Here is a 14,242-nt window from a genome sequence, read left to right as displayed (position 1 = left end):
CTCAGCAGGGAGGATGAAAAAAGTGCAGCACACTCCTGGAACCAGAAGTTTAGTTTTTGTTGGACAGAACTATTTTTGCTCTCACAGAGAGCTTTGAGGGAGAACAACTGAACTCAATGGGCTGTTTTACACGCACATACACACGTTTTTATATAAAAAAATTCAGCACATAATCACCTAAAATAAAATATGAGAGATGCTGGAGTGAGGAAGAGCTCCAAGAGCACAGTGATGCTGCTGAGTGCAGCGCTCACACCCCTCTGTGGCAGGGGCTGGGCTGCAGTTTGGGGTGTCCTTCACAGGCTGTCCTGGCCAGGAACAACCCCAGGGGATGCATCAACCTAATTCTGGCCACTCACCTAACAAAACATTTTCCTACAGTTATGCACTATGTCCAATCTCAAAGCATATTGCAATATTCTTTGTGGTCACTGTTGCAGGACAGGAGCAGGTAAGTGAACCTTAAACCTTTAAGTTCTCTTAGGCTGCCCATCACCAGTTTTCCTCTGCTGGAAAACCAGCATTGTCATTTCACTGACCACCAAATATGTAGGCATGGTCTCTTCCCCCTACCCTGCCATACCTTCTCTGCTGGAATGAGTAAAAAATAAATAAATCTATTTATGAGAAGAGTGAAACAAAAAGTGTTTCCCCACTGCACATAAATATCTGCACCTGTCAGCCATTCCCAGTTCTGAAAGCACCAAAATAGGGGGGCTATTTCTACCCATTACTAGCAAAGAGGTTTTGGAAATACCCTTTTGTTGTCTGAAACAGTGCAGCTATTTTCTTATCACATCCTCTCGTTCATCTGGCACAGTGCTGGCACATGGACAAAAAAAAAAAAGTGCTTAATGTATAACCAATTGACAAAAAGCCATTTATGCTTGTGTGTCATTAGGACAAAATTATCTGAACATGGATAAGTGGCTGCAATACAAGCCACTACACTATTTTTTTTTTTGGTTCAGCATAAATGTTTATTGACTAAACAAATAATGTAATCATAGTAAACATTAATGATCAGTCATCTGTGGAACTTGCTCTCTAAATTAATATATTGTAATACACACTAATGTGGCAGAATTATGTTGGCCTGAACTCTTGTTTAACCAGCACTTCCATCTCCAGGGATTACACACTTTCAATTGCAGACAAGTATATTTTTAGGACTGTGTTTTTTAATTAAATTCCTCTGACAAGTTACTGGACAAAGGGTTTTGTGTACTGTGATAAAAAGGGTTCTTTAATTGCATAATTATGCACTAGGGATTCCTCTGGCTGGAATAAATCAGGGTTTTTAAAATAAATTAATATTCTTCTTATATTTATGCAACATAGGCCAGCGTTTCCAGTTCTGGTCAAAATGAGGCCCTTGTAAAAGGTGTCTCTCCATCTTCCTTGCAGGTTCCCTTCAGGCACTGGAAGGGGCAGGCAGGTCACCCTGAAGCTTCTCTTCTCCAGGCTGAACAATCCCAGCTCTCTCAGCCTGTAATGGCCCATGTTTGCTGTGCCCATGCCTTTTAGAGGTGTGATTCTCCTGCCTTGTATGGCACACAGACAACTAGCTCCAAAAAGACTAAAATCAGTGTGAGAGGAGCCTTGTGTCACGATTCAATGACATGTTAACTGTTACTTTTAAGTTCCCTATCTCAGATCAGAAAAAATGAGGTCACATGAAAGAAAGAAGTGACACAGCATAAGCAAAGTCTACCAATTCAAATTTGTTCACACAATTTTGGCAGGTTCACTCTTTTATCAGCCAGACCAATGTGGCATCAAGTCTGTCCTGTCCTCCCAAAGCTGACATAAATGGGGATTTATGCTTGCTTTGCTGCCTCAGGGTCCTTTGGCTAAATTGACAGAAATGGGATTGTGCATCGCTGCATGATCTGGATCAAATTTTTATTGCTTGCATGTACAACAATATAATAATATATAATAAAAACTGGGAAAAATTATTGTGGAACCGCCGCTTCATTATAAAGGCTTCTACCCTGAAAACCTCACCACCTTATCCAGAGGTGTTTGTCTCTATTTACACACATTACAGAGCAGTTCTTAGGTAAAAGACTGTGGCAAAAAGGACTAAGCAATAGCAGTAGCAGAGTAGCTGAAATGATGACTTATTATTAGCTGGATTCTGCTATCAGACCTTTTCCATACTTCAACAAAAGTCAACTTCAAAAGAATCCTTGCCAGTTCCCTACCGTCATGTAAAATCACTTGTTGTTGTTGCACCTTTCTGCCTTTAACTGCACCCCCAAACAGGACAGAATCAGAAGTTCTATCGTGGAAAACAATAAATCCTATTTCCCAGGCATGGGAATGCAGGAATGATGCACATTGGTCCATCAGAGGCGCTCAGCAACACTGGTATCCAGCTGTTTTCCAGCTTTCAAAGACACAATTGTTACACAAATCTAAAGATACAGGTGTATAGACACACTTCCTTAAACCTGTGCTAACACCTAATAAGGCCATGTGGCTTATTCATCATTCTTCTCTGTCAGAGCATCAAGAAATGGAAAACACAGACATTTGATATTATTGACATTTTGAAGCAGCCTTTGGTGTTGCTATAGTCCATAGTGTTCTTACTATTACAACACAAGCAACACAAAGGTCTGAATTCAAGCAAGTCATCTTAAGGCTTTTTATTAAATCAAAGAATGTAGCTGGGTTTAAAAAAACAAACAAACCAACAAAACCAAACCCTAGGTTTCTCAGGCACTCAAGCCCTTCAGGTGACCTGAAAGAAAAGCTTGTGTACCCAGCAACTTATCATATTATGCACCTTCCAACAATATTCCCTTTGATATGTTTAATAAATATTTAATAAGCAATATATAAACATAAGAGCGCAGAGTTTGAGGAAAAAAGCAAAGAGATAAGGACACCACAAGTCATCTGTGGAAAACTGCAGGGCCATGTAGCAAAGAGGAACATACAAATCAGTCATTAATGCAATGATCAGTAATAAATAAGGTCATCAGGTGAGGCTCTTCACTTCTAGCTGCCGAAATTCCAAATTTAACCTTTTCAATAACCCTCTATTTTCCCTTGAACAACATTTACACCCTTCCCAAGGATGTGGACACACAGAAATGCTACATCACACACTTGCTTTTACCAATGTAGTCAGCAAGAAAAACATCATTTCTTCAGAGTGATTAGTGCATGTGCTGCCTTTGTCTCTGCTGTTGGCCATAACCAATAAATGCCACAGGAAACAGCCAGAATGAGTACTACTAAGCCAGCTTTATATTTTTATTTTTTTTTTAGAAGCTGCTTAGATGCCAAACTGTGGAAAGAATTCAAGGCCAGGATGAAGAAGCCTTGCAGCCCCTCAGAGAGTCAATTAAATTATACAGCACCCACCCCCCCACAAAAAAAAAATACCCAAAACAACAAAACCCAAACCAAAGCAGACAAAACCCCCTCCAATCTTGCACACTGCATACCAGGTTAATGTTCAGGAACAGTGACACACTTCAGCACAAACTTTGAGAATTCTGTCAGTGCAACAAAGCACTTGACAGCATATTCTACCTCTTTCCAAACATGGATTTTAGCCTTTTCTTCACTTTTACTTACATATTAAGAACACCCTCCCTGAAAGCCACCTGCCATGCCTCAGTTTAAAATGGATATACAGCCCTATTAGGGCATTTGATTTTAAAATGGCCAGTAATTTATCCCAAGGGCAGATAAATATCATTTGGCTCCAGAGCCGCTTCCTTTCTGCTGGGAAAGAAAGAAAGAAAGAGAGAGATAGGACACAAAAAAGCCCCTGAAAGGTGAATTTATAATAATGTCATTTATAATAACTGGACCCTACCATGTTTACAGCTGGAACATGAAGCTATTTTAACCATTCAAAGGCATCTAATGATTAAAATGACATTTCCATTCCAAACCTGTAGCTACTGTGGGCACAAATAAGAGCAAAGGTATCTACAAGAAATTAAGGATAAGGTTTTCCCAAGTTTACAATTTCTTTCTTTCAGTTGTTACTTTTAATGGTTCCTAGTTTGTACCATTCTATACTTGGATATCTTCACAGATTTCCCAGTAAACAACCAGTTTCTTTGCTTGGGATTTTAGCAGAAGGGAGAGAAGCCTTTTTTAAGTGACAAAAAAGATAAGGGATGAGAAAAGTCACCAGGCTGTCAGATGAAACAAGAAACGCAATATGTGGAGCTAATTACAACTACTTACTTCAAAATCACTAGATTGCAGGTTTTCTTTCTATTTTAAGTGCATCAAATAATTGCACATCTATACATGGGATGTCACCAGGTCACAGTAAACAATCAATGAGGCCACCACACCCAGAATTAATCTTAAGGCTTATAAAAGAGAGATCTACAACATCACTGGTGTTTGTACACCACCAACATCCAGCACTCCAAGCTCTACTTGCAAAGACAGATGTCAGTCAAATCAAGCACAAAAATTTAATTTCTTCCCTTTTCATTTTTTCCTGCAGTATTTTCCTCTGCAGGTCTTAATAACATATCTTTTATCCTGACTTGTACCACTTCTGACTGCAAAGATAAGGTTACAACTGTGAGTTTGTCAAGTCTGCTTAATCTTTCTGTCAAGCAAAGCTGGATGTATAATAAATCCAGATGCAGAGACAAACAAGCAGAGCCACAATTTACTCTGCTACCTGAACACTGTCACAAAAGAATTTTCCTACCATTAGGCAAGATCAAAAAACCAAATAAAGGAGACAGAGCGGACATACCAGAGCAGGGAAGATGATACTAAACCTCGAGGCCTCAAAAGGTTATTTCTGGCCTCAGAGACTCAAATGAAAACTTGCCTCCAGGGTTGATGGCATTCATGCAGACCCAGAGTGAGATTCCCTGCCCAGAGAATTCCCCACAACTCACACTGAACTTGTAACTCCTGCTGACCTCGGCTGAGCTGGGAGAGGATCTCACTCCTGTGTTGTCAGGCATTTTCCTGCCAAGCACAGGACCATTGTTTTTGCCAAAAACCCTCAAGAATTATTCACCTTCCGTGGCAAGTCACCCTTCCAGCACCCAGCTTCAACATCCCATCCAGCATCCCATTCCACCCCATCCCACCCTGAACACAATCCCAGCCAACCTGCAACAAGTAGGTTGAAGCTGCCAGTTCTCAGCTCCTGAAACACAGGGTGCAAACCCCAGAAACCCAAACCAATGGAATATCTTTCAGAAAAGAGGTCTTTTACTTCCCATTTCATCCAGTAAGTGCTACATCCATGCAAAAGAGCACAGCTATTCTGAAAGATTGGGATCAGAATCACAGGCCATTCACTTCAGAGCTGGACTTGATGATCCCTGTGGGCTCCTTCTGACTCAGAATATTGTGTGATATCAAACTGAGGTTCAAAGCTAAAGCCACTGTGGTTTCTGTGCTCCCACATGTTGAAAATGGAGATAACCAAGCTTCCAGGAGCACCAGGATTCTCTGAAGCTACAGAAATCAGCCCTTATTGCACAGGCTTTGTTCAAAGGCAGCTTTGTAGGGAACGTGCCAAACTCCTGAATTTCAGCCTCAAACTCAAGCTTCCAGCAAGTGACTTTTTAAGCCTGGGGCAGCTTCCAAAAGTGGAACCTTGCCTGGCACTATAGACTTTCATCAGCAAAATTCACCACATGAGAGAGCAAGATTTAGATTAAAAAACCCATAAAACTCTTGACTTCTCTCGTTGTTTCAATTCATTTCTATATTTAGTATGTGTAAACACATAAAAGATTATGCATACAGCAAACAAATAAATTTTTTGCTTTTTCCTGTCTCACATGGTAGATTAAAATACTGAACAAAAGTAGTAAAGATGGATTTGTAAAGTCTGTGAGCAAAAACACCTTAGTCTTTTCAATTCCTTGTATGGCAGGCAGTGCATTCTTCCATAATAATTCAATGTCTTAAAAATAAGAATAGACTCACTAATTTTGGGTTCTGAATTTTCTCTGGTTCTTCTCAGCTGTGTGATAAGAGACACTGTGAAGTATTTCAGGATGGAGCACCCAATACACTGGATTCTCAGGGTGCACATTGCTGTGCATTTATAGGCCTTATATTCAGTGGTCTAACAAACAATATGTAATACATTTTCCTCCATGTTCACCCAGAGGTGGCTCTACAGCTCCTAGTAGACATCTCAGTGGCAAAATTTTAGTAGACACACATGTATGTGAGAGTGCAGCATCAGGAAAAACGAGGATATTGTAGATCATATACCAGGAGAGTACTAAGAAGATGTGGATAATTTACTGAGATTCTTCCTTGGAGACTCAGGGAGGGGGGGGAAAGACCTATTTCCTTGTAAACAACCCTGCCTGTGCACCTATTTCACACCTAGCCCAAGTTTTCCATGCTCACCATGGCCCGGTGTGAGCCTGGCATGGCCAGCAAAATCCCCACCCAGGGATTGCAAATGCCTGAGAACTCTGTAAGGAGTTTAGGGTTTAGTTTAATCTTTTGTTTGTTTGTTTTAAAGTGTCTACCTGCAGAAACTTGGTATATGCTGTAACTTTTTATCTTTGCTGCACTGTACTGCCACTTTGTCAGGAAATGTCATTGAGTGTCACAGGACAACTAATTCCTGGTGGATGTTCTTCCTGATGTTCAGCTTTAGCACCAGGGTCCTGCAGCATCTTTCCCAAAGACAGTGGGAATTCCCAAAGCCTGCTGGTTGTGTGAGCCACGTGGAAGAGAAAGCCCCAAGCTCCTCTTCAGGCTTAATTTCAAAGTTAGAAAAAAACTAGTGAAACACAAGCACACAAAGTCAGCTGCAGCCTCTGCTAAGAATTTACAGTTAAAAGAAGTATTCCCAGAATGTATTAATGTAAAAAAAGGATAAAAGGTATCTCCAGAACCAACAAATCACAGCAAAAGCCCTTAAGGCAGATATTGCTGAAGGGCAATGAAGTTACACTGCAGGGGATTTTCTCTGCTATGGGCAGGGTTGGTAGCACAGCCTGGTTGGTATCACCTGAACTTCCAAGTCTGAGATCCTATTTTTAGTTCTTCACAACTTTTTTTGTGGGCTCAAATTTTCCAGCCTCAAAAGATAAGAGTTCAGGAAAGGTTACTGAGAAGGCTAAGTGAAAGAAATGGGATCTGAACAAGATAAAGAGACTGGAGATGAGATATGAGAGAAGCTGAATGAGTCCCAACAGGGGATAATAAGCAGAAAAATCTGTGTCCACTAATGTAGCTTGAAATGAAACCCGAGATTGTTCTGTCTCACCATTCCTTTTTCTATCAGCACGTCAGCTGCTACATTCTCTTCCCCTGCTTGGCCTCAGAAGTAGCAACCTACAATTCCTATCTGTTATTCCAGCATGTCAAGGCACAGGGGCTCATCCAGCTCACCTTGAGATTCAGCCTTGATGACGACCTACACCCGGGTCACTACAACATCCCACAATAGAATTATAATGTGTTTTAAAAATTGGAAGTTTATTTATGCATCCAAAGGCACTGAGTTTGTCACAGGAGTATCAATGCCCTTCCTAAGCCTAGCATGCAAATCTTCAGGAATTCCAGAGGTGAGTTTGCCTCAGCAATGGGAATTTTAGGTGCCTGTGCGTGTGTGCAAAGACATGTTTTTGATCACAGGCTCAGGACAGTATTTTTTCTTTCCATTCAATTCCTCCTTTTGCACAGGAGAGTGTGATCTGAAGGAGAACAGTTCACCTCTCATGAGATCATTGTTCTTCCCTCCAGTCAAGTGACACAGTGGATGTGCCACAGCACCAAGGTTTGCTTGCAAGGAATAGAAGGAGGGATCCTCTCAAACCTCATATGGATGATCTGGAACTCATTTTCACTTCAGCCAATTAAATACTTTGCAAGTCATTAAAGAAAACGTCTCCCTTAGAGGATCTGAACAGTACCTGTAAATTTGCCATGGGGCAAACACAAGTACCATGAAGAGAACAGCTCCCCTCAGGAGAGCTGATCCTGCCTTGCTCCTCTTGACTGGCAGACCTATTGTGACCCTTGAATGGTAAAGACACAAATATTATCCTTACATTTGGACTAGTTTGAAAGCATGAAAAAAATAGTTTAAGGAAATACTCATATATATTTGCTTTTCCCCAAAACCATTTATCTATATACAGACAGAAGTGCTTTGCTCTTTAAATACCCTGAAACAGAGAGACCAGACTGACATAAGGGATGGGCTTGGGGATAAAAGGAAACTGAGTAGAGCCACCAGCCTACAGGAAAACCCAAATAACAGCTGGAATTCCATGCTGAGTGCCTGGCATTGGGCAGGTTGTTCTTGGTTCTCAAGGTCCCTGCAGCACTCACAGGACTCAAAATTCCTTACACAGGCAGGTTTTGGCCCATCACATCCTGCATTTGTATGATTAGGAGACTGTTATTTCTTGCATGTTTGTCAGCTCACGCTACTTATTGCCCATCTGTTTGAATGTGTCATGAAAAATACTGTCACCACAGATCAAAGATTACGTCTCCAAAAAACAGAGTGAGCCGGAAGAGGAGAAAAACTCTCAAGGAATATGGATTGCATCAATATCGAATCAAGTGAATTCAGTAGCAAAGAATGAAAGATTCGGTAAGTATGAACAAAGCAAGACTTCCAGCAGAAGCAGAGAAGAAATAATCATTTCTTCTTTAGTTTTTCTTCCCTCCAATGTTCTTGTTTCTTAAATCAGATATTATAAGTCAATTATTAGATTTCATTCTCCTTTTTAAATGCCTTATATTTTACAAGAAAAGAGCTTGTTTTAGTCAGGGTCAGGGAAAATGTGATGGTTCAACTAAGCTGCTCTGTAGTATACTGGTAATACCAACTGCCAGGCTCTCATCTGATGCAAAGAAAGCTTTTTGGATAATTGTCTCCTTGAAAAGGCACCGAGTTGTCGGGCTTGAACAGTGTATACATACAATTGAACTTGGGCCTTATTATAGTAATGTTGCTAAAATAAAGATCTTCTGGCATTATTTTTCAGCTACTCTGCACCTTCAGTCCTTTTCATTCTTAAACATTGCTGATTCAAACTTTCCCACCCTCAGTGCTTTTACCCACATATACCAGAGGTTTCGTTTCCTGTTTCTTTGGGGGGAGTTTCATGGGAGTGTCCATTAAAACCGGTAAGATTTTACATTTTCCAAGTGTCTACATTTTTTTCTGTATTTATTTTGTCATTAAAGTTTTTATACTGTCCACGTAGCCTGTTTTTTCGTGAAAAATTTTACAGCCTTTAAAAAAAAAAAAAATCTTATATAAATCCTAACCTGATCTCTTCATTCCTGGATGTATTATCTGCAAGGTGACAATCTTTAACCTACATTTGTAATGCTAAAGCTCATTAAAACAACGACAAAAACAAACAAAAGCAAACAAACGTCTACCACAAACATTTGCAATTTTAATTAAAAATCAATTTGAAATAAAACGAGAGTTATAGTTTTAATAACACAATGCCTCCTAAACAATTTCTGTTGTATCTGAATTTCCAAATTAAATCAGTGCAGTCAGCACAGCACAAACACAGCCGTACTATGCACAAACCCTTTACACCAAGGACTGCATTGACTCTGAGCAATTTATCTGAAAAAAACCCCTGTTCAATTTAAAAACAATAAAACCCAATATCCACATAAGAATGTGGAGTACTCACTCAGCCCAGTCACACAATGACTTCATGGCTCTATGAATATTCTTTAAAAGAAAAAAAAAAAGCTTTAGAGTTCATAGGGGAGTACAAAAAATACTGTTAACACACTTCCCCTGGCAGAGCTACTATTATTAAACATTTATTCAGTTCAGCAGAACTTTAAAAATACAGTTTACATCTCCCCATGTTTATTTACTTTTTGAATTCCTGCTCTAACAATGAATAAAGTCACGCAGGGAACTCAAGTTTCGTTGCACTTTATTGAAGTTCCACCTGGCATTCATGCATGTTTTTGTCTGAAGGCACTGAAATAAGTGATTTGTGTAAAAGCAACTTTAAAAAACGATTTCTTTGGTTGCAGAAACATCACTGACTGACTCGGCTCCGTTCAGAGAACTCTCGGCAAGCAGCAAGATTTGAGGCTAAGATGAAGTGCCCTTTCAGGCAGCACACGAAGGTCTGTAGCACCTCAGTGGCAAAAATCACACTTGGATGCCAAAACCCCTCCCCAGAGCAGGTCACACCTCCTTGGGAGAGGCTCCGGTGCCCGAAATAAGGCTCCTCCCTTCGGTGGCCCTGACTCCTGTTCCGCGAGGAGCTTTACTCCTGTGTCCAGCCTAGGCTGGGCTCACAGAAGCCCAGACGAGAAGAAGCTGAGCTCTAACAGGCCAACAGCCCCCCGGTGTCAAAAAGAAAAATAAGAACGCCAAATGCCCAGCAAAGCCGTCAATCCAACACACACGGGAACTGCCGGCTGTGCCCTCAGCCACCCCTGCGGGAAGGGAAAAGGCATCTAACCGGGAATGGGCTGCTTCCCTGCTGGGCAAGTGCGGGAAGAGAGGCTTAGCCTCCTTTGTCTGCCCTGAAGGGCGTCAGCTTGTTGGTGGCCTTCTACCAGGGTGTCTCGGGAAGGGGGGCTGGACGGGAGGAATTGCAGGAATGCTAATGGCAGCAAACAAGAGGAACCGGTTCCAGCGGGTACTCACAGCCTCCCTCAGCCTCCCCCCAGGAGTTAAACCGGCCTTAACTAAACCTTGTGTCACCTTCTGCCTGGAAAACTTGCGACAAAGCAACAAGGTTATCGCTCAGACACCTGGACAGGTTCCATATATAACATAAATTCAGCCCCTTGTGCACACACACAGCGATATGGATTTTAACTACATGCCAAATATATGATGCAACACATGTAGAAAGAGTGCTGAACTAACTACATATCTATCTGAATAAACTAACTAAATATCTATTATAATGAGGGTGAAGAGGAATTCATTTTCAAGGGACTGGTAACAAAGAGGAGGAAATAAAACCCTGAGAGCACAGCACACGAATACATTGCTAGAGATGTTCCTCAAGAGCTATTTTATGGCTCATGGAGTGGAATCTCAACATTCACAACTTGTATCATTTCCTGACAGCTCGTATCATATCCAGACAACGGTAATTCTCACCCCTTTTTCTGTTTCTCCTGAGGTTTCACATTGTTACAAGCTCCACTTCTGCAAGAGAAGTCACGTGCAGAAGTTTCCCATGAAGTTCTCCCACGAAGTCGGTGGGGATATATCCACAAGACTGCAACTCCACTCACCCACCGTCAGACCCGGGAAACTATTTCACGTGTTCTCAGCGCAGAGAATCCTATTCAGCTGAGTCATATCCTTGTGCAGATAACCCCGACTCCCTTCCCAGAGAGGTTGTGAGCAGCGGTGTAAAAAGTAATAGCCCGGCATAAAACCTGTTGCAGTATAAACCTGTCTCGTTATGACCTTTGAACCATATTATTGCGGGAAACAAATCATGTTATTGAGGGAGACGGTAACAATGAAGGTGTCCTGCAGAAAGGACCCACCAAAACTCTGTGAGCTCGGTACGGCCGGCGCCCGAAGGGGCAAAATGGGGGGGGATCCCAGCCCAGCCAGCTGGTTGGTTCCCCTTTAGACAGGGCACCTTTCACCCAAAAAACCCCTATTAGGGTTAGAGCAAAAGGGCAGCCCAACAGGTTGCTCTCAGGAGAAGCACGCAGCGTTCAGTCTGACGGATCCCTGTGTCCCTGTGCGGATCCCTGTGCGGATCCCTGTGTGGATCCCTGTATCCCTGTGTGGATCCCTGTATCCCTGTGCGGATCCCTGTATCCCTGTGCGGATCCCTGTGTGGATCCCTGTATCCCTGTGTGGATCCCTGTATCCCTGTGCGGATCCCTGTGTCCCTGTGCGGATCCCTGTATTCCTGTGTGGATCCCTGTGTCCCTGTGCGGATCCCTGTATCCCTGTGCGGATCCCTGTGTGGATCCCTGTACCCACACTCTCGCTCTCCGGAGGAGCCCGCGGGGTCCCGCCGCGCCCGCGCCCCTCCCGCCCCTCTCCCGACGGCTTTACCTTCTCCCTTCTCCCTTTTCCCTTTTGCCCCCGGCCAGAGGAGCGGCTGGCGGAGCGGCAGCGGGCGGGTGCCGGAGCCCAGCCCGGCCCTCCTGTTCGCTGCGGGGCGGAGGCGGCGGGACCGGCCGGGGCTGCGGGGCCGGGGCGGCGCTGGGCGGGCACGGGCCCCGCCCGCCCGCGGGGGGACAGACCCGGGCACCGACCCCTCCTGGCTGCCCCGCTGCTGCCTGGGGGGAAAGCTGTCATTTGGATAAATTAGTTGTCGACTTCGGCGGCGTCTCCACCTTCCGGACGGACCCGGTGGCTCAACAGCCCCGCGGGGACCCGCGCGGTGTCACTCGCCATCAGCCCTGGAAGCGAGCGGGCAGTGCCTGCCCACTGTGTTTTCCCAGCCGGTGTGAAAAAAGCCTGACGTTTATCCTTTCCGTGTTAAGTGTTTTTTTACAGGTGTGTGACACCAGTAGCCCCTCTGGGTCTACTCGTGTCCCCAGGCAGTTCGGAGAGGTCCAAAGTGGCATCACCTGTTCGGCCCGGAGAAGAGGAGACTGCGGGGGGACCTCATTGTCGTCTTCAACATCCTCCCGAGGTGTAGAGGAGGGGCAGGCACTGAGCTCTGCTCTGGGGGGACCAGGACAGGACCCAGGGAATGGCTGGAGCTGTGTCAGGGCAGGGTCAGGTTGGATCTCAGGGAAATGTTCTTCCCCCAGAGGGTGGTTGGGCACTGCCCAGGCTCCCCAGGGCAGTGGGCACAGCCCCAAGGCTGCCAGAGCTCCAGGAGGGTTTGGATGATCCTCTCAGGCACATGGGGTGACTCTTGGGGATGGCCCTGTGCAGGACTCTATGATCCTCATGGATTCCTTCCAACTCAGCATATTCTGGGATTCTGTAATTGTCCTAAAGGACTCCAGGTTCATCTTCTGTCCCACAGTTTTATCAGTATCGTGACATTTCCTTTATACTCCCTCAAACTGACACTCACACTCAGAAATTGTCATTGCCAGTAAAAGAATGGGAAGTAAGCTGAGATAAATCAATGAAGGGGAAAAAACCCCTCAAAACACAATTAGAGGCAAGAGGCCCACGAGGCCACTGCCTCACTGAGTCACAAACTGCCGGATGCTTCCATTGCTCTGGGAAAATCCTGCCAGACCCACCTTCCCTGGCTTCTGCTGGTGACTGCTGTCAGAAAGGGGGCCTGTGAAACACGGGGTCTGCCCTGGTATCACTGCCCTGACACCTCTGGCTGCGTAGTGTGACCCTGTCTGACAGAAGGCAGCTCTTCTGCTTTTTGGATTAGCTCATGCAATATTTTTTCTTTCTTCTGTCCATCTGGAGCAGTCTCCTCCTCACCCCACTTTACTAAAATTAATAGGAATTTCTGCTAAGTGCATGACTTTGTATTTCTACTATTAAATTGCATCTCATTTCTCTTTCTCCAGTCCGCAGACTCATCCAGTTCTTTCCATAAGGTATTCCAGTCCTTTTCTCTTGTAACAGCAGGTCTTAGGTTTATGTCATCAGCAAATTTCATTAGCACACTCATGTTTTTTGTGCCAAGGTCACTAATAAAATTTTAACTAAGATTAGTTCTGAGATCAGTCCCTATGGAACCGCATTAGTAACCTCCTTCCATCTAGACTTCCCCTTTCAGCACATGCTATTGTCCTCACTTTTCATTTCTTACATTCATCCACATCTCTCCATCTTAATTAATATTTTCTCGCATGGCATCCTCTCAAATGTTTTATTGAAGTCCAGACAGATTTGATCTACTGTATTTTCATTGTCTGAGGAAATGATTTATCAGACTTTATCACACTGGCTGAGTCTGGTATGTTCCATCTTTGGTGAAGTCCTGCTGCATTTTAACTAGTTTTTCATATACCTCCACATCTTTAATTAGTTTTCCTTCTGTGCTTGTTCTAAAGCTTTGTGGATTAATGAGGTCAGATGAAAGAGCCTTGTAGCTGCTTGGATCAGTCCTTTTTCTCACCAAACACAAGTCCCACACAAAAATCTCTAGACTTTTCAGTGTCTTTCCTGGGCTCCTGTGACCACTAGGTCTGACCTGAAATTAAGGCACAGCATGCCCGTGATTGATTTTAGACTAACCCCTCAGGCCAAAAAAGCCAAATGTTGTATTTTTTTTTTTACCTCAAAGCCTGCCAGGTTTCTTCTGCAAAACCACACGTTCAGATTGCCTAATTC

At 43.5% G+C, this 14,242-nt stretch overlaps 1 protein-coding gene across 2 annotated transcripts in view; it reads right to left on the bottom strand.

Annotated features, from left to right (window-relative positions):
* Positions 1 to 12,124, bottom strand: part of ARHGAP8 (Rho GTPase activating protein 8) — a 60,363-nt gene extending 48,239 nt beyond the window's left edge. Inside the window, exon 1 of one of the 2 annotated variants that reach the window (XM_032688197.1) lies at positions 12,049 to 12,124. The gene's annotated coding sequence lies outside the window, so the exon portion shown is untranslated. Of the gene's footprint in view, positions 1 to 12,045 lie in introns of both variants that reach the window. The other variant, XM_032688195.1, reaches the window with a different exon arrangement.
* Between the last annotated feature and the right edge of the window lie 2,118 nt (positions 12,125 to 14,242).

Source organism: Chiroxiphia lanceolata, chromosome 5 (assembly GCF_009829145.1).
Source record: "Chiroxiphia lanceolata isolate bChiLan1 chromosome 5, bChiLan1.pri, whole genome shotgun sequence".
NCBI lineage: Eukaryota > Metazoa > Chordata > Aves > Passeriformes > Pipridae > Chiroxiphia > Chiroxiphia lanceolata.
The sequence above is the reverse complement of the archived record's forward strand: the minus strand, read 5'-3'. Positions and strand labels throughout refer to the sequence as shown.